This window comes from Bos indicus, chromosome 28 (genome assembly GCF_029378745.1).
Source record: "Bos indicus isolate NIAB-ARS_2022 breed Sahiwal x Tharparkar chromosome 28, NIAB-ARS_B.indTharparkar_mat_pri_1.0, whole genome shotgun sequence".
NCBI classification, from domain to species: Eukaryota; Metazoa; Chordata; class Mammalia; order Artiodactyla; family Bovidae; genus Bos; species Bos indicus.
In genome coordinates, this window is record NC_091787.1 from 14,123,313 (window position 1) to 14,142,956 (window position 19,644).

Consider the following 19,644-nt stretch of genomic DNA (forward strand, 5'->3'; position numbering starts at 1 on the left):
TCCCGGAGTTCACTCAGACTCAGGTCCATCGAGTCAGTGATGCCATCCAGCCATCTCATCCTCTGTCGTCCCCTTCTCCTCCTGCCCCCAATCCCTCCCAGCATCAGAGTCTTTTCCAATGAGTCAACTCTTCGCGTGAGGTGGCCAAAGTACTGGAGTTTCAGCTTTAGCATCATTCCTTCCAAAGAAATCCCAGGGCTGATCCCCTTCAGAATGGACTGGTTGGATCTCCTTGCAGTCCAAGGGACTCTCAAGAGTCTTCTCCAACACCACAGTTCAAAAGCATCAATTCTTCGGTGCTCAGCCTTCTTCACAGTCCAACTCTCACATCCATACATGACCACAGGAAAAACCGTAGCCTTGACTAGACGAACCTTTGTTGGCAAAGTAATGTCTCTGCTTTTGAATATGCTATCTAGGTTGGTCATAACTTTCCTTCCAAGGAGTAAGTGTCTTTTAATTTCATGGCTGCAGTCACCATCTGCAGTGATTTTGGAGCCCAGAAAAATAAAGTCTGACACTGTTTCCACTGTTTCCCCATCTATTTCCCATGAAGTGATGGGACCAGATGCCATGATCTTAGTTTTCTGAATGTTGAGCTTTAAGCCAACTTTTTCACTCTCCACTTTCACCTTCATCAAGAGGGTTTTTAGTTCGTCTTCACTTTCTGCCATAAGGGTGGTGTCATCTGCATATGTGAGGTTATTGATATTTTTCCCGGCAATCTTGATTTCAGCTTGTGTTTCTTCCAGTCCAGCGTTTCTCATGATGTACTCTGCGTATAAGTTAAATAAACATGGTGACAATATACAGCCTTGACGAACTCCTTTTCCTATTTGGAACCAGTCTGTTGTTCCATGTCCAGTTCTAACTGTTGCTTCCTGACCTGCATACAAATTTCTCAAGAGGCAGGTCAGGTGGTCTGGTATTCCCGTCTCTTTCAGAATTTTCCACAGTTTATTGTGATCCACACAGTCCAAGGCTTTGGCATAGTCAATAAAGCAGAAATAGATGTTTTTCTGGAACTCTCTTGCTTTTTCTATGATCCAGCGGATGTTGGCAATTTGATCTCTGGTTCCTCTGCCTTTTCTAAAACCAGCTTGAACATCAGGAAGTTCACGGTTCACATATTGCTGAAGCCTGGCTTGGAGAATTTTGAGCATTACTTCACTAGCGTGTGAGATGAGTGCAATTGTGCGGTCGTTTGAGCACTCTTTGGCATTGCCTTTCTTTGGGATTCGAATGCAAACTGACCTTTTCCAGTCCTGTGGCCACTGCTGAGTTTTCCACATTTGCTGGCATATTGAGTGCAGCACTCTCACAGCATCATCTTTCAGGATTTGGAATAGCTCAACTGGAATTCCATCACCTCCACTAGCTTTGTTCGTAGTGATGCGTCCTAAGGCCCACTTGACTTCACATTCCAGGAGCGCCTTACAGTGAATGTGAATTACATAGCTTTTCTCTCCTTTGGAACTATATTCCGAGGAAACAGTTTTGAGGAATATAGTTACTAAAAGATGGTAATTTTTAAAGCAGCTGCCAACTTTAATTGGGCACTGACTATGTGCAGTGTTCTGGTGCTTTATGCCTCTGCAGTCATTTCAGCCTCTCATGCAACAGCACATGAGATGTAGATGCTGTTTGGATCTTTGTTTTACGGACAAAAAGGCTGTAACTCCTGTGAATTTTTGGAATTCTGAGTGGATCTAGACACTAGTTTTCCTTGTTGTAGAGTCAAAGCTCTTATATACTGTGGAGACGTATCAAATCTGAGTCTAGGATGAGCAGCTCTAGTCCAGAACAGATTTCAGTGCTTCATCAGTTCCCTGCTGAAATGCAGAGGGCTGTGGTGGTAGGCATGGAGATGGGTTAGGATTCTTGGTGAGAGTGCAGATGTTCCAAAGCACTACCTTCTGCTACCTTTGGTTAGGTTTTCTCTGTCCTTTCCTTTGTGAAACAGGTATAATAACACCTGTCTCCTAGGGTTATTGTGAAGATTATATGAAAATGTGTATAAAGTTGGCTCGTTGTTGGTGCCCTGTACCTAATAGTCTTTGTGTTTCAAACTCACCTCCTGTTCTTCTGTAGCATCTAGCCCTGTGCTGTGAAAAATAACTTGTGTGTGTTTACCCAGTAATTTACCCAGTCATTTACCCAGTAAATGACTCATGATGGATCTGGATTAAAGACTGTCCTGTTTTGGGCTGGTGGACCTGCACTGACCTCATAGGATGGAGCTTTAAAGCTAAAGCACGTGCTTGACCTTATGGAACACCAAATAGGGACATCCCTGGTGGTCCAGTGGTTAAGACTCTGCACTTCCACTGCAGGGAGTGTGGGTTCAATCCCTGCTCAGGGAACTAAGATCCCACATGCCCTGTGGTGTGGCCAAAAATAAATAGATAAAGCCTTAAAAAAAGACACAAAATAGTTTTGCCTTACTTAAGTAAGTAAGGCAGAGTAATTCTCCACATGCAAGGTAGTCTTTTTGCACCTTCGAGTCCAGTCGAATGTTATATTCCTAGTGATAATACATGAATGTGGCGTTTTGAATGAGGATATGCGGAACTTCATTCAAGCGAGGTTTGTGTCTATGTCTGAACTACATTAGTTTTATAAATTGAAATTTGTCAAAGTGAATATAATTTTTCAGTGTATTTGGTTACAGATTATTATTTTTACTGTTATTATTATTATTATTATTATAATATTCTTCTTTTTATTCTATACATTTCCAGATACTTGTTTAAATATGTAAATATGATTTAAAACCATCTAAGTAAGAGATGGTTTTTTATGTTAGTTTGTTCATTACATGAGGATATTCACTAAGGTATTTTAGGTAGGAGTGAGATAAACTACTTCTCCCAGTATCTCCCAGTACAGTGGATGACTTGAGCAACTTGAGTTTATGACCTGGTCTTTCCCCTGACACTGTCACCTTGTACAAGTCACTTAACCTCTTAGGGTTCAGATTAGCTGCCCCCTAAAATCCTTTCCATCCCCAGGATTCTGGGTCTTTCGCACAGTATGCGATATAAACCCAGTACTAATGGCGTGTGGTGTTAGAGGCTAACTCAGCTCTACATCCATGAGTAGTTTTGGTAGGAATTTGCCTTGATCTGAATCGCACACATGAGCATTCACAGCAAATGGGGGAAGATGGTGAAATGAAAACAGTTGCAGTATCTTTGGAGGAGTGAGTGTTTCCAAGACAGCTGACCACAAGCTCTGCTTTCTGGCATCTTGGCAGTCAGGTTTACAGTGCTGTGTATTCTGTGGGCTCTATGTTAGCTAATGTAAGGGTTTCTGCAGTAATTGAGCAGGAAGGACAGTGTACATCATAGCTGAGACTTGTTGGTGTTGACATACTGTGTTAGATGAACAAAGGAGACTATGCTTCCCCAAGTAGCATCTTTTTGTCACATTTTCCTTCCTCCTTTGCCAGTGTGTCCAGTTATCAAGTTTCATGTGCCAGGGTTTATATCTGTCATACAAACCACTAGAGAAATGTAGCTGGGAAACGTAATAATGTTCATTAGAAAAAAGTGAAAGTGTTAGTCGTTCAGTCATGTCCAACTATTTGTGACCCCATGGACTGTAGCCCACCAGGCTCCTCTGCCCATGTGATTCTCCAGGCCAGGATACTGAAATGGGTAGCCATTCCCTTCTCCAGGGGATCTTCCTGACCCAGGGATTAAACCCAAGTCTCCTGCATTGCAGGTGGATTCTTTACTATCTGAGCCACCAGGGAAGCCCTAATGTTCATTAGAGGAAAATCTCAGTTAAAAAGACATCTGTATGCCCACATTTTAAGTATTTTCAGCATTGATTTAATTGTGTATTGATTATTGAGAACTAACACAGTATTTCTTATCTTGTACAGAATACCACTGAAGGTTGTATTATTTATGTTTTGAGTTAATTTCTTTATCATATGGTGAACTTATGAAGTGCCATTCAAAGTCATATTGTGACAGGCTTTTATTTTTTTAAATTGCTTGATTATGCTGATTTACTTTTAAAAAGTCAGGAAAATGTATGTTTAGCTTCAGTATTGGAGGAGCAGTCATATAAAATGTTTTAGTCCAGGGGGAATGTTTTTCTTAAAAAAATTTTTATATGAGAAATAGAAATCCAAGATACAGAGTTTTAATTTTCTTATAGGGATCTATAATTTAGTAAAACATTGCTGGCAGTCATATTGTCACCTCAACAGAAAGATCGCTTCAAAAGTATATTTACGGGGAGTTCCCTGGAAATCCAGTGGTTAGGACTTGGTGTTTTCACTGCCAGGTTCAGTCCCTGGTTGGGGAACTAAGATCTCGCAAGCCATGCAGCACAGCCCCCCAAATTATCAGCAGTGAATGAATATCTGGGATGAATTATCTATGGAAAGTTTATTTGACCAAGTCTAAGCAAGCAGGATTGAACAAAAAAAAATAGAAAAATGGATTTGAATATGAAGGAAGTTCTGCATAAATGATTAGCTTTCAAGCTTGTGAAAATTGTCTCTCATAATAAATCATTCAGGAATAGCAAGGCCATTTGAAAAACGTGGTGGGAAATTATTGTATGTGTTAAAATCATGAGGTCATGCATTGGGGACTGCACAGTGAATGAGGCCTTTTACCTTTAAAAAGAATACAATCTAGTAGAAAAGAAAATCTACCTAAACTTGTTAATAGGAAAGAAAAGGACATCCCGTAGAATAAGGCTGCGTTTACTTAATGTGCATCTTAGTCTGGGGTTGCCTACCTCTATCCCACAAGATAAAGGCTTGTTGTAACTAGTTTATTTGGGAAGTGCTCTCAAGGAGAGGAAGTGAGGGAATAAAGGGAGTCATATGGGGAAGAAGGCAAAGCCAATACAATGATGCATAATTGACTTGGTTACCTCTGAGGGTAATTGCTGTTTCTGGTGCATTCCAGAGTCTGCATCCCTGAATCATACATCTAAGTGACTCTGAAAGAATCATTTGTCTATCAACTTCTGTCCCTCTTTGAAGAGGATTGAGGATTCCCAGGTCGCTCTGGTAGAGAATCTGCCTGTCAGTGCAGGAGGTGCCGGTTTGATCCCTGGGTCAGAGAGATCCCCTGGAGTAGGAAACGGCAACTCACTCAAGTATTCTTACCTGGAATTTCCCGTAGACAGAAAGCCTGGCAGGCTACAGTCCATAGTGTTGCCGAATTGGACACGATTGAGCAACTGAGCACGTGCACACACACACACACACACACACAGGTTGCCTCATGAGATTTACCTCTTTAGTTCTGAGTTACATACACGTGACACCTACCAGCCTCAGAAGACATCTGACAGACTTCCAGAGCAGGAAGTGAGAAGTCTGTTTACTGTTTGAGATGAGTGCTATCCAGTACTGGAGAAGGCAATGGCACCCCACTCCAGTACTCTTGCCTGGAGACTCCCATGGACAGAGGAGCCTGGTGGGCTGCAGTCCATGGGGTCGCTAAGAGTCGGACACGACTGAGCGACTTCACTTTCACTTTTCACTCTATGCATTGGAGAAGGAAATGGCAACCCACTCCAGTGTTTTTGCCTGGAGAATCCCAGGGATGGGGGAGCCTGGTGGGCTGCCGTCTATGGGGTCGCATAGAGTCGGACACGACTGAAGCGACTTAGCAGCAGCAGCAGCAGCAGCAGCTATCCAGTACAAAGTCAGTTTACACGTGAACAGAGCCTTTTACTGTAGCCTGACTGGAATCAGAGATGAAGTGGTGGGTGAGATGGTGTGTATTGTATGATATCTTCATAAACTTTAAATGCAAAAAGAAAAAAAAAGGGAGAGAGGTAAGTGGATGTTTAAAATGTTACATATTCTTTGTTCTAAATCAAAGTTGTTACTGTAAATTCTTGATGACTTCTACTGTGTGTGTTTCTGTTGAGTTTGCTGTAATGTGAGATTGTAGAAATAAATCTTTGTGTGGCCAGAAAGATGATGGAGTAAGAAGCTCCAGAACTCACTCTCTGACAGAAACACTGACTTAATAACAATATACAATTCAAGGGTCATTATGAGAATGCCTCGACAAGCTCAAAGACAAGAATAGCAGCAGTAAAATGGGTTATCAAAGTGGTTTCATTTCATCTACACCAGCCCCTTTCCTAAGCCAGCAAAGCTAGAAATTCGGAGAAAAAGCCCAATTTGCTGGTTCTCCCTTGGAATGGAAAGAGAATAGTGGAACACACCTTTGACTTTCCAGCTTTTAGGGGAACTACCCAAGGGATTGGTTTTTATTTTGCCTGACTTGGAGTACTGATGGGGATCTGGCATAGTTAAACCTGCAGTACTGCAGACAGACATTAGAGGGAGCAAGAGCCTCATGAAAAAGAAATCAGCCGACTTTCTTTTCCCAGCATGCCCAGAGAAGAGGCAAACCTTCTGAAAGATTTGAAAGGCCTCCAGAATCTCTTGCTGGGATGATTGATGGAAGTCTTCCTCAATGAGGCCAATCTATAAAGACTGGGAGAGGTGGCTATTTTTTTTTAAGTGAAAAATCATAAGATAACAAGGCAAATAACACGGCACACAAAAAAGCAAGACATGGACCAATCAAGCGGACGAAGTAAACCTTAAGCTGACCCTGGAAATAAAGATCTATGAGTTACCTGACAAAGAATTCAAAATAATCATTTGAAAGAACCTCAGTGTGCTGCAAGAGAACACAGTAAATAAAATAAACAAAGCAATGTATGAACAAAGTGAGAATATCAACAAAGAAAAACTATAAAAAAGAACCAAACAAATTCTGGAGCTGAAGGATACAGTAACTGAATTGAAAAATTCCCTAGAGGGGATCAACATCAGACTTGGTCAGGCAGAAGAAAGAATCGGTGACTTTAAGACAGTTCATTTGAAATTATTGATTCAGAGGAATGAAATGAAAAAAGACGAAAAGTGAAAAAAGCCTTAGGTATTTATGGACCAATATATACTATAAGAGGAGAGAGAGATAAGCAGACAGCTTCTTTGAAGAAATAATGGCAGGAAACTTCCCAAATCTAAGGATGGAAATGAACATCCAAATTCAAGAAGCCTAAGAGTCCAACTAGGATGAACCCAAAAAATGTCCATGCAAAGTGATCAAACAATCAGAAATCAAAGACTGAGAATCTTGAGAGAAATGAGAGAAAAGTAACTTGTTATGTCACAAGGGAACTCGTGTAAGATTATCAGCAGATTTCTTAGCAGAAATATTATAGGTCAGAAGGGACTGGAATGATCTATTCAAAGAAAGAAAGAAAAAAACTTGTCAGCTAAAAATGCTATATTCAGCAAAAGTACCCTTCAGAAGTTAAAGAGAAATAAAGACCTTCCTGGACAAATAAAACCCAAGGGAGTTCATAATCACTAAAACATATGGAATAAGTTCTCTGGTAAAGAAAATTCCTATAATAGATGCACAAAAGAAAATGAGAAAGGAATAAAAACACGTCACTATCTATATTGCAAACTCTATCAAAATCTCAATGACATATTTGAAGACATAGAAAAAAACTAAAAACTCATACAGAATCTCAAAGGATCCCAAATAGTGAAACCAGTCTTGAGAAAGAAGTACAGAGTTGGAAGCCTCACACTTCATGACTTCAAACATATTACAAAGTTACAATAATCAAAACAATTGAGGGTTTCCTTGGTGGTCCAGTGGTTAAGAATCTGCCTTATAATGCAGGGGGCACGGGTTCGATCCTTGGTCTGGGAAGAGCCCACATCCAGCGGAGCAACTGAGCCCGTGAGCCACAAGTACTGAATCCATACTCTAGGGACCGAGAGCTACAACTGCTGGCCCTCCATGCCTAGTGCCTCTGCTCTGCAACAGGAGAGAAGCCACCACATGAGGAGTCTGCACTGCAACAAAGAGCAGCCCCCACTCACCACAACTAGAGAAAGCCCACGTGCAGCAAGGGAGACCCACTGCTGCAAAAAAAAAAATCTTAAAAATGCCCATAATTGTACTAGCATGAAGACAGACATATAGACAATAGAGAGCCCAGAAATAAACCTTCTCATTGACCAAGGTGCCAAGGCTATACAATGGGGAAAGGATAGTCTCTTCAACAAATGGTAATAAGAAAACTGGATACCCACATTGAAAAGGATTCACATGGACCCTTACTTTTCACCATATATAAAAATTAACTCAAAATGAATTAAAGACCTAGGAGGATAGAAATTATTTCAAACATCTTTTCTGACCACAATTGTATGAACCTGGAAATCAGACATAGCAAGAAAAATGGGAAAAGAACAAACACATGGAGACTAAACAGCATGCTACTAAAAAACCCGATGGGTCAGCAGTGACGTGGGTTTGAACCCCAAATGACAAAATGGGAAGCAGCATTAAAATTAGGTGTAAGTCTTCTTGTATAGTGGCCAAAATCAATGAAGCTAAAGATTTCCTAGGAGGTCAAACTAAAAAATGAAGTAAATGTATGATGACTTTTAAGTTCTTATTCATTTATATGAGTACCAGGTTTTTATAATAAAATACCTCAAAGCTATGAATTTAAAAAATGATTTAGCACAAGCTAAATCAAAGCCTTGGTATAAGTTTATCATATCATCCAGCAGTCCTACTTCTGGGTATAGATACAAAAGAGTTGAAAATAACATTCTAGAGATAGCTTTACACCCATTCATTACAGGATTATTCACAGTAGCCAAGAGTTGGAAGCAACCTAAATGTTCATCAGCAGATAAATGGATAAAGAAAAGATGGTATGTACATACAACAGGACATAACTCACATTTAAAAGGAGGGAAATCTTATCATGTGTTACAACATGGATGAAGCTTGAGGACATTATACTAAGTGAAAAGTGAAGTAAGCCAGGCACAAAAAGATAAATATTGCATGATTCCACTTATATGAGGCATCAAAGATAGTCAGTCTTAGAAACATAGAGTATAGTGCTGGTGTAAGGGGTTGAGGGGAGGGGAGCAGAGAGTCCTCAGTGGTTATGGCATCCATTTTCAAAGATGAGGAACTTCTAGAGATCTGATGCACGACACTGTGCATACAGTTAACACTTCTGTACCGTATATTTAAGAAAAGTTCAGTTTAGTTGCTCAGTCGTGTACAGCTCTTTGTGACCCCATGGACTGCAGCACGCCAGGCTTCCCTGTCCATCACCAACTCCTGGAGCTTACTCAGACTCATGTCCATTGAGTTGGTGATTCTATCCAACCATCTCATCCTCCATCATCCCCTTCTCCTCCTGCCTTCAATCTTTCCCAGCATCAGGGTCTTTTCCAGTGAGTCAGTTCTTTGCATCAGGTGACCTAAGTATTGGAGCTTCAGCTTCAGCATCAGTCCTTCCAATGAATATTCAGGACTGATTTCTTTAGTATTGACTGGTTTGATCTCCTTGCAGTCCAAGGGACTCTGAAGAGTTTTCTCCAACCCCACAGTTCAAAAGTATCAATTCTTTGGTGTTCAGCTTTCTTTTTAGTCCAACTCTCACATCCATACATGACTACTGGAAAAACCATAGCTTTGACTAGATGGACCTTTGTTGGCAAAGTAATGTCTCTGCTTTTTAATATGCTGTCTAGGTTGGTCATAACTTTTCTTCCAAGGAGCAAGCATCTTTTAATTTCATGGCTGAAGTCACTATCTTCAGTGATTTTGGAACCCCCCCTCAAAATTAAGTCTGTCACTGTTTCCATTGTTTCCTCATCTATGTGCCATGAAGTGATGGGATTGGATGCCATTTTTCTGAATGTTGAGTTTTAAGCCAACTTTTTCACTTTCCTCTTTCACTTTCATCAAGAAGTTCTTTAGTTCTTCTTTGCTTTCTGCCATAAGGGTGGTGTCATCTGCATATCTGAGGTTATTGATATTTCTCCTGGAAATCTTGATTCCAGCTTGTGTTTCATCCAGCCCAGTGTTTCTCATGATGTATTCTGCATGTAAGTTAAATAAGCAGGGTGACAATATACAGCCTTGATGTACTCCTTTCTGATTTGGAGCCAGTCGGTTGTTCCATGTCAGTTCTAACTGTTGCTTCCTGACCTGCCTACAGATTTCTCAAGAGGCAGGTCAGGTGGTCTGGTATTCCCATCTCTTGAAGAATTTTCCACAGTTTGTTGTGATCCACACAGTCAAAAGCTTTGGCATAGTCAATAAAACAGAAGGAGATGTTTTTCTGGAACTCTCTTGCTTTTTCGATGATCCAGTGGATATTGGCAATTTGATCTCTGGTTCCTCTGTCTTTTCTGAATCCAGCTTGAACATCTGGAAGTTCACGGTTCACATACTGTTGAAGCCTGGCTTGGAGAATTTGGAACATTTTTTTTTGCTAGCATGTGCTGCCGCTGCTGCTAAGTCACTTCAGTCGTGTCCGACTCTTTGCGACCCCATAGATGGCAGCTCACCAGGCTCCACCGTCCCTGGGGTTCTCCAGGCAAGAACACTGGAGTGGGTTGCCATTTCCTTCTCCAGTGCATGAAAGTGAAAAGTGAAAGTGAAGTCTCTCAGTCGTGTCTGACTCTTCACGACCCCATGGACTGCAGCCTACCAGGCTCCTCCGTCCGTGGGATTTTCCAGGTAAGAGTACTGGAGTGGGGTGCCATTGCCTTCTCCGGCTAGCATGTGAGATGGGTGCAATTGTGTGGTAGTTTGAGCATTCTTTGGCATTGCCTTTCTTTGGGATTGGAATGAAAACTGACCTCTTCCAGTCTTGTGGCCACTGCTGAGTTTTCCAAATTTGTTGGCATATTGAGTGCAGCACTTTCACAACATCATCTTTTAGGATTTGAAATAGCTCCACTGGAATTCCATCACCTCCACTAGCTTTGTTAATAGTGATGCTTCCTAAGGCCCACTTGACTTCACATTCCAGGATCTCTGGCTCTAGGTGAGTGATCACATCATCGTGGTTATCTTGGTCATGAAGATCTTTTTTGTGCAGTTCTTCTGTATATTGCTACTATCTCTTCTTAATATCTTCTGCTTCTGTTAGGTCCATACCATTTCTGTCCTTTATCGTCCCCATATAGCATGAAATGTTCCCTTGGTATCTCTAATTTTCTTGAAGAGATCTCTGGTCTTTCCCATTCTGTTGTTTTCCTCTATTTCTTTGCATTGATTGCTGAGGAAGGCTTTCTAATCTCTCCTTGCTATTCTTTGGAACTCTGCATTCAGATGGGTATATCTTTCTTTTTCTCCTTTGCCTTTCACTTCTCTTCTTTTCTCAGCCATTTGTAAGGCCTCCTTAGACAGCCATGTTGCCTTTTTGCATTTGTTTTTCTTGGGGATGGTCTTGATCACTGCCTCCTGTATAATGTCACGAACCTCCGTCCATAGTTTTTCAGGCACTCTGTCTATCAGATCTAATCCCTTGAATCTGTTTCTCACTTCCACTGTATAGTCGTAAGGAATTTGATTTAGGTCATACCTCAGTGGTCTTGTGGTTTTCCCTACTTTCTTCAATTTAAGTCTGAATTTGACAATAAGGAGTTCATGATCTGAGCCACAGTCAGCTCCCAGTCTTATTTTCGCTGACTGTATGGAACTTCTCCATCTTTGGCTGCAAAGAATATAATCAGTGTGATTTTGGAGTTGACCATCTGGTGATGTCCTTGTGTAGAGTCTTCTCTTGTGTTGTTGGAAGAGGGTGTTTGCTATGACCAGTGCACTCTCTTGGCAAAACTCTGTTAGCCTTTGACCTGCTTTGTTTTGTACTCCAAGACCAATTTTGCCTGTTACTCCAGGTATCTCTTGACTTCCTACTTTTGCATTCCAGTCCCCTCTAATGAAAAGGACATCTTTTTTGGGTGTTAGTTCTAGAAGGTCTTGTAGGTCTTCATAGAACTGTTCAGCTTCTTCAGCATTACTGGTTGGGGCATAGACTTGGATTACTGTGATATTGAACGGTTTGCCTTGGAAACGAACAGAGATCATTCTGTCATATTTGAGATTGCATCCAAGTACTGCATTTCATATCTTTTGTTGACTATGATGGCTACTCCATTTCTTCTAAGGGATTCTTGCCCACAGTAGTAGATATAATGGTCATCTGTGTTAAATTCACCCATTCCAGTTCATTTTAGTTAGCTGATTCCTAAAATTTCAATGTTCACTCTTGCCAACTCCTGTTTGACCACTTCCATTGTGTCTTGATTCATGGACCTAACATTCCAGGTTCCTCTGCAGTATTGCTCTTTAAAGCATTGGGCTTTAGTTCCATCTCCAGTTACATCCACAACTGGGTGTTATTTTTGCTTTGGCTCCGTCTCTTCATTCTTTCTGAAGTTCTTTCTCCACTGATCTCTAGTAGCATATTGGGCACCTATCGACCTGGAGAGTTCATCTTTCAGTGTCCTATCTTTTTGCCTTTTCCTACTGTTCATGGGGTTCTCAAGGCAAGAATACTGAAGTGGTTTGCCATTCCCTTCTCCAGTGATTCACATTTTTGTTGGAACTCTCCACCATGACCTGTCTGACTTGGGTGGCCCTACACGGCATGGCTCATAGTTTCATTGAGTTAGACAAGGCTGTGGTCCATGCGATCAGATTGGTTAGTTTTTTGTGATTGTGGTCTTCATTCTGCCTGCCCTCTGATGGGGAAGGATAAGAGGCTTATGGAAGAAGCTTCCTGGTGGGAGAGATGACCAGGGAGAGATGACTGAGGGGGAAACCTGGTCTTGTTCTGATGGGTGGTGCCATGTTCAGTAAATCTTTAATCGGGTTTTTTGTTAATGCGTGGGGCTGTGTTCCCTCCCTGTTGTTTGACCTGAGGCCAAACTACGGTGGGGGTAATGAAAAAGTCCCCTGCATGCACACATTGCTACACTCAGTGCCCCCAACCCTGCAGCAGGCCACCGCCGACCCACGCCTCTGCCAGAGACTCCTGAACGCTCATGGGCAAGTCTGGGTCAGTCTCTTGTGAGGTCACTGCTCCTTTCTCCTGGGTCCTGGTGCACATAAGCTTTTGTCTGTGCCCTCTCCAAGAGAGTGTTTCCCCAGTCCTGTGTAAGTTCTGGCGGCTCTGTGGTGGGGTTAATGGCGACCTCCTCTAAGAGGGCTTATGCCATACCCAGGTCTGCTGCACCCAGAGCCCCTGCCCCTGCAGCAGGCCACTGCTGACCCGTACCTCCTCAGGAGACTCTAAAACACAGTTCTGGCTCAGTCTTTGTGGGGTCTCTGGGTCCTGGTGCATACAAGGTTTGTTAGAGCCCTCCTAGCGTCTCTGGCGGTTATGGGGTTTAATTCTAAATTCAGTTTTGCCCCTCCTGCCATCTTGCTGGGGCTTCTCCTTTGCCCTTGGACGTGGGGTATCTTTTTTTGGTGGGATCCAACATTCTCCCGTCGATCGTTGTTCAGCAGTGAGTTGTAATTTTGGAATTCTCACAGGAGAAGGTGAGCGCACATTATTCTATTCCGCCATCTTGGAGTTACTTGCAAAGAAACCTTAAAAAAGGTTAAGAAGTGGTAAATTTTATGTTTTATTGACTACAATAAAAATCCAAAAAAGGAAAACTCCTGTGCGCTGTCATCTCATTTTTGGTTGTCATGTTAACCTGATATGACTGACATGACAGATTTGCCTTAGGTAAACCTTTATAACCAGTCACGATCTTTTAAAAACTATTTAAAAGTTTTCAAAATGAAAGAGCAAAAGCACTTGAAGAATCCTGGCAAATTCTTTACCTTTTGTTAAAAGTTTCAAGAGGTGAACACTTTGTACATTTCACAAGGGTGAAAACAAATCCTTTGAAACTTGAACCATGAATATTTCCTTCTGAGAGATGCGTAAAAATAAGTCAGCATGAAGGCAGGTTCCTGTGGTAACTGGAACCACGTAATAGCATTTACATTTGGTGTTAACATGCCTATAACAGGAAAAGGGATTCAGTTATTTTCAAGCTCTCAAACCCCAAATGTACTGAATAAACATTTCTTTAAAAAAATAAATATACGGAATGGATTTGTATGACTTGAAGTTTAAATGTTCTTGCATTCCATAGTTAACAATTGTAACAGTATCACTTTCTCAGATTTCTTTATTTTTCAAGTGGACTATCATGGTTTGGCTCAGCTACTAAATTAAATTATTGCCTGCTTGCACATTCCTGCTGGTTACACTATAATCTTTACCTCCATTGGAAAGAATGCCCTATTTTGAATGTTTGTTTCAGGCTGTTTGACTAGAAACACCTCTGTTAAGCCTTGAAGCATGGATATGTAAGTGCGATCTGTGCTATGAATCTAGAAAGGAAAGAATTAAAAATGCCACACACTGTGTTAAAAATACACGTTACTAGGGATATGAGACACTTTAGAAGTAGGATGAAATAAAATACAAGGTCCTAATGTATAGCGCAGGGAACTACAGTCAGTATTGTGTAATAAGCCATAATGGAAAAGATACAAGAAAATATATACATAACTGAGTCACTTTACCGCAGCGATTGACACAACATTGTAAATCAATAATACTTCAGTAAAAACAACTTTAAAAGTGCAGTGAAAAGCAGTACAATTAAATTGTCATGATAATTGATTAGAACGGTTCTGCTGTTGCTGCTACTGCTAAGTTGCTTCAGTTGTGTCCGGCTCTGTGCGATCCCATAGACGGCAGCCCACCAGGCTCCCCCGTCCCTGGGATTCTCCAGGCAAGAACACTGGAGTGGGTTGCCATTTCCTTCTCCAATGCATGAAAGTGAAAAGAACATATATACATGCATATGTATAATATACACATACATATATGTCTGTATATGTCATATTAATAGATTGAATTGTGTCCACTCAAAATTCATATGTTGATGTTCTGACCCCCAGAATCTCAGAATGTGACCTTGTTTAGAGATCGGGTCTTTACATAGGTAATCAAAGTGAAATCATGAGGGTGGACCCTGATCCCGTATAACCGATGTATTTGTAAAGGGAAATTTGGACACACAGACCCATAGAGGGCAGACAGTGTGAAGACACAGTAGGAGAACCTGGCCATCCCTCAGCGCTCAGAAGAAGCCAGCCTCGAAGCCCCTTCATTTTGGTCTTCTAGCTTCCAGAATTTTAAATTTAAATTTTCAGTTCAAGTTGCTATAGTTTAAGCCATCTAGTTTATGGTACTTAGTTATGGCATCACTAATTAATATGTTTCCCTGTTATGCCACACATCAGGATATACTTATTTAGGGGTAATACATGATTAGTCTTTGAACATTTTAACATTTCTCAGTATCTCTTAATCATTCTTAAGAAACTAGTTTCCCAATTTTGGAGGCAGAGAAATTGAGGTTGGCCATGGTGATGAGGTGGAGAAGGTGATGGCACCCCACTCCAGTACTCTTCCCTGGAAAATCCCATGGACGGAGGAGCCTGATAGGCTGCAGTCCATGGGGTTGTGAAGAGTCAGACAGGACTGAGCGACTTCACTTTCACTTTTCACTTTCGAGCACTGGAGAAGGAAATGGCAACCCACTCCAGTGTTCTTGCCTGGAGAATCCCAGGGACGGGGGAGCCTGGTGGGCTGCCGTCTGTGGGGTCACACAGAGTTGGACACGACTGAAGCGACTTAGCAGCAGCAGCTTGGTGATGAGGCAGTTAGATTTGGAAAGTGGATCTAGAACCTCTGACTCAGTGCTGTGTAAGTTCAGATCACTCCATATTCAGGAATATATGCATTTGTGCAGTTTGTAGCAGTGCCAGAGTCCACTGGAGACATAAATCCACCTACTCTCTTTCAACACCAAAAAGCAAAACAAGCCCCTCGCCTCAAAATTATACATGTTAGAATTAAATTTTCTGGAAATTAGAAACAGGTGGCATCAAATGACCATGTTTTTCCACTGCCCCAAGGTGTATGTGCCTTTTTCTCGTGCTCATTTTGTCATCCGTAGAAGGGACACTTGACTTCAGTGCTCGGAAATGTGGCAGAGGAAGCGTTCCTTCAGCTGTGTCCCTCTTCGAATTCAGCACGCCCAGGGTTCCTGTGTCCACTAACTGAGTAAAGCCACGTCTGAGTTCATGACCTCCAACTGATGTGAGAACACACCTGGCCTACCCAAATCTCTGAGGGTGAATTGGAATTAGTGTTGGAGAAGAATAAAGATTTTTTAAACAAAAAAGACTTTCGGCTGTCCTGTGCAGCATGTGGGATCTTAGTTTTCCAGTTCAGTTCAGCTCAGTTGCTCAGTCGTGACTGACTTTTTGCGACCCCATGAATTGCAGCACGCCAGGCCTCCCTGTCCATCACCAACTCCTGGAGTTCACTCAAACTCATGTCCATTGAGTCGGTGATGCCATCAAGCCATCTCATCCTCTGTCGTCCCCTTCTCCTCCTGCCCCTAATCCTTCCCAGCATCAGAGTCTTTTCCAATGAGTCAGCTCTTCGCATGAGGTGGCCAAAGTACTGGAGTTTCAGCTTTAGCATCATTCCTTCCAAAGAACACCCAGGACTGATCTCCTTCAGAATGAACTGGTTGGATCTCCTTGCAGTCCAAGGGACTCTCAAGAGTCTTCTCCAACACCACAGTTCAAAAGCATCAATTCTTCGGTGCTCAGCTTTCTTCACAGTCCAACTCTCACATCCATACATGACTACTGGAAAAACATAGACTTGAGTAGACGGACCTTTGTTGGCAAAGTGATGTCTCTGCTTTTGAATATGCTGTCTAGGTTGGTCATAACTTTCCTTCCAAGGAGTAAGCGTCTTTTAATTTCATGGCTGCAGTCACCAGCTGCAGTGATTTTGGAGCCCCCCAAAATAAATTCTGACACTGTTTCCACTGTTTCTCCATCTATTTCCCATGAAGTGATGGGACCAGATGCCATGATCTTCATTTTCTGAATGTTGAGCCTTAAGCCAACTTTTTCATTCTCCTCTTTCACTTTCATCAAGAGGCTTTTGAGTTCCTCTTCACTTTCTGCCATAAGGGTGCTGTCATCTGCATATCTGAGGTTATTGATATTTCTCCTGGCAATCTTGATTCCAGCTTGTGCTTCTTCCTGCCCAGCATTTCTCATGATGTACTCTGCATATAAGTTAAATAAGCAGAGTGACTATATACAGCCTTGACGTACTCCTTTTCCTATTTGGAACCAGTCTGTTGTTCCATGTCCGGTTCTAACTGTTGCTTCCTGACCTGCATATAGATTTCTCAAGAGGCAGGTCAGGTGGTCTGATACTCCCATCTCTCAGAATTTTCCACAGTTTATTGTGATCCACACAGTCAAAGGCTTTGGCATAGTCAATAAAGCAGGAACAGTTCTCCAACCAGGGATCAAACCAGTGCTCCTTGCATTGAGAGCATGGACTGCCAAGGAAGTCTTGAAGAAAGCTATTTTAAAATTCTAGATATTTTTGTTGTTGCTATGGGAGGTGAGAGAGGTTAATCCTTGGGTGAAAAAAGTCTATACCTACTTGAATTGTATACACTAAGAGTGAAAGCTGTTAAACTCATCCGGCCAATGATTTTCACAGTAATTAAAAAAATTGTGTTGAAGAATAGTTGATTTACCATGTTATGTTGATTTCTGCTCTGCAGCAAAGTTACTCAGTTTTACGTATTTATTATTTTTCATATTCTTTTCCTTTATGGTTTATCATAAGATTTGAATATAGTTCCTTGTGCTATACAATAGGAAATTGTTGTTGTTTATCCATCCTATATATAATAGTTTGCATCTGTAATTCTAAACTTCCCATCCCTCCCCTTGGCAATCACAGGTCTGTTTTCTGGATCTTCATATGTGTGCATGCTAAGTCACTTCAGCTGTACCTGACTCTCTGTGACCCAGGGGCTATAGCCCACCAGGCTCCTCTGTCTTGGAATTCTCTAGGCAAGAATACTGGAGTGGGTTGCCATGCCCTCCTCCAGGGGATCTTCCTGACCCAGGGATTGAACTTGCATCTCTTATGTGTCCTGGATTGGCACATGGGTGGCTTCACAGTAATTTTTAATTAAGAAGACAAAAGAAACTACCTTCTATGAAGCTGGCATTCTTTCAGTCATGCTTATGTTGTCCGATTTTCTATTAATTCAAAATATACCAAAATATGTCACCTGAAAAGTCTTACGCTAGTGTTGAAAATAAGACTATGCAGTTTTTGGAGTAATGAAAAACTCAAACCTTTTGGAAGAATTGACCTAGTCATTGGTAAACTTTTATTATCCATTACAAAATTGAATTGAATTTCACATTTAGAAAATAGCTAATCAAGGAACATTATATGATTATTATATTTATGAATTTGAAAACTTTGTGGCACTGAACTTGTGATACAGAATTTTCCTGTGTTTTATCACCGTGAGTGCCTTTTCTAAATATACTTTTTTTGAGTGCTTTTATTATGACTGTTTCCATCCAAACATTTCAAACGTGAGATGGTTGGATAGCAGTACCGACTCAATGGATGTGCGTTTGAGCAAACTCTGGGAAATGGTGAAGGACAGGAAAGCCTGGTGTGGTGCAGTCCATGGGGTTGCAGAGTCAGACACAGCAACTAAACAACAACAACAGTCTAGTCAGTCATTTCAGAGCGATTTTTGTTTTTGATCATTTGAATCGTCAAGTTTAATCGAGATACAAGAAATGTAGCCAAAGTGAATTATAAATGATTTACACCACTCAGGTCAAGAAAGACAATGTTATCAGCATCTCAGGAAAGTGACTGAAGCGACTTAGCAGCAGCAGCAGAAGCACTAACCTCATGCCTACTCCTTTGAAGTCATAAGTCTCTTCATTGGAGAATAGTATCTGTTTTAGTTTACCATATAGTTCTGCCACGTGTGTGTGTGTGTGTGTGTGTGTGTGTTTTATATATGAATCTCCATCCCTGTATAGTTTGTTGGGTTTTGCCTTGTTTTAAACTTCATCTAAATGCAATTATATTGTATATAACCTGTTGGGTCTGGCCTTCTCTCTCAAAATTTGAAATTGATCTATATTGTATATATTGGAGTTTATTGATTTTCATTGCTGAATGTTTTCTGTGGTATGAACATATCATAATTTATCCTCTCCATGTGACAACCCTTGCCTTTTTATTGGACTGTTAGTTCCATACATATTTAATGTGATTATTGATGTTGGATTTTTACTGTTGTTTTTTACTGTAACTTTACTATTTGTTATTTGTCTCATCTGTTTTTTAATTTTATTTTCAATAGACTTTATTTTTTAGAGCAGTTTTAGGTTCACAGGAAAATTGAGCAGAAGTTTTAGAGTTTTCCCATCCGTTCCCTGTCCTCACATGGATAGTCATTAACAACATCTCCCACCAGAGTAGTTTAGTGGTTCTAACTGCTGACCCTGCATTGGCACATCGTAATCACACCAAATCCATAATTTACACTAGGGCTCACTTTTGATGTTGTACATTATATGGGTTTGAACAAATATATAATGGCATCTTCTTTGATTTTTTTTTCCTGCCCAGCCTTCTTTTAGGTTAATTGATTTCTTATAAAATTTCCATTTAACTTTAGATTTCTAGCAGTAGCTCTTTTCCTTATTTTTTAGAATAGTAGATATAGTATAACACTATGCATCCTCAAGTCCTCCAGTTTTTATTATTTCGTTCCTATACGTGTTATGGCTTCTCTGGTGGCTCAGATGGTAGAGTCTGTCTGCAATGCAAGAGACCTGGGTTCGATCC

General features: G+C 41.1%; 1 protein-coding gene and 1 non-coding gene across 6 annotated transcripts in view; both read left to right on the forward strand.

The window, feature by feature from the left end:
* Positions 1 to 19,644, forward strand: part of BICC1 (BicC family RNA binding protein 1) — a 347,294-nt gene that overhangs the window by 11,631 nt on the left and 316,019 nt on the right. The window contains exon 1 of one of the 5 annotated variants that reach the window (XM_070782055.1): positions 505 to 10,580. The exons of the other annotated variants lie outside the window; for them this stretch is intronic. The gene's annotated coding sequence lies outside the window, so the exon portion shown is untranslated. Of the gene's footprint in view, positions 1 to 504; positions 10,581 to 19,644 lie in introns of those variants that run through there. 5 annotated transcript variants of the gene reach the window in all.
* On the forward strand, positions 2,291 to 2,363 carry TRNAG-UCC (transfer RNA glycine (anticodon UCC)). The gene has a single exon. It is a non-coding gene; the product is annotated as a tRNA-Gly (tRNA).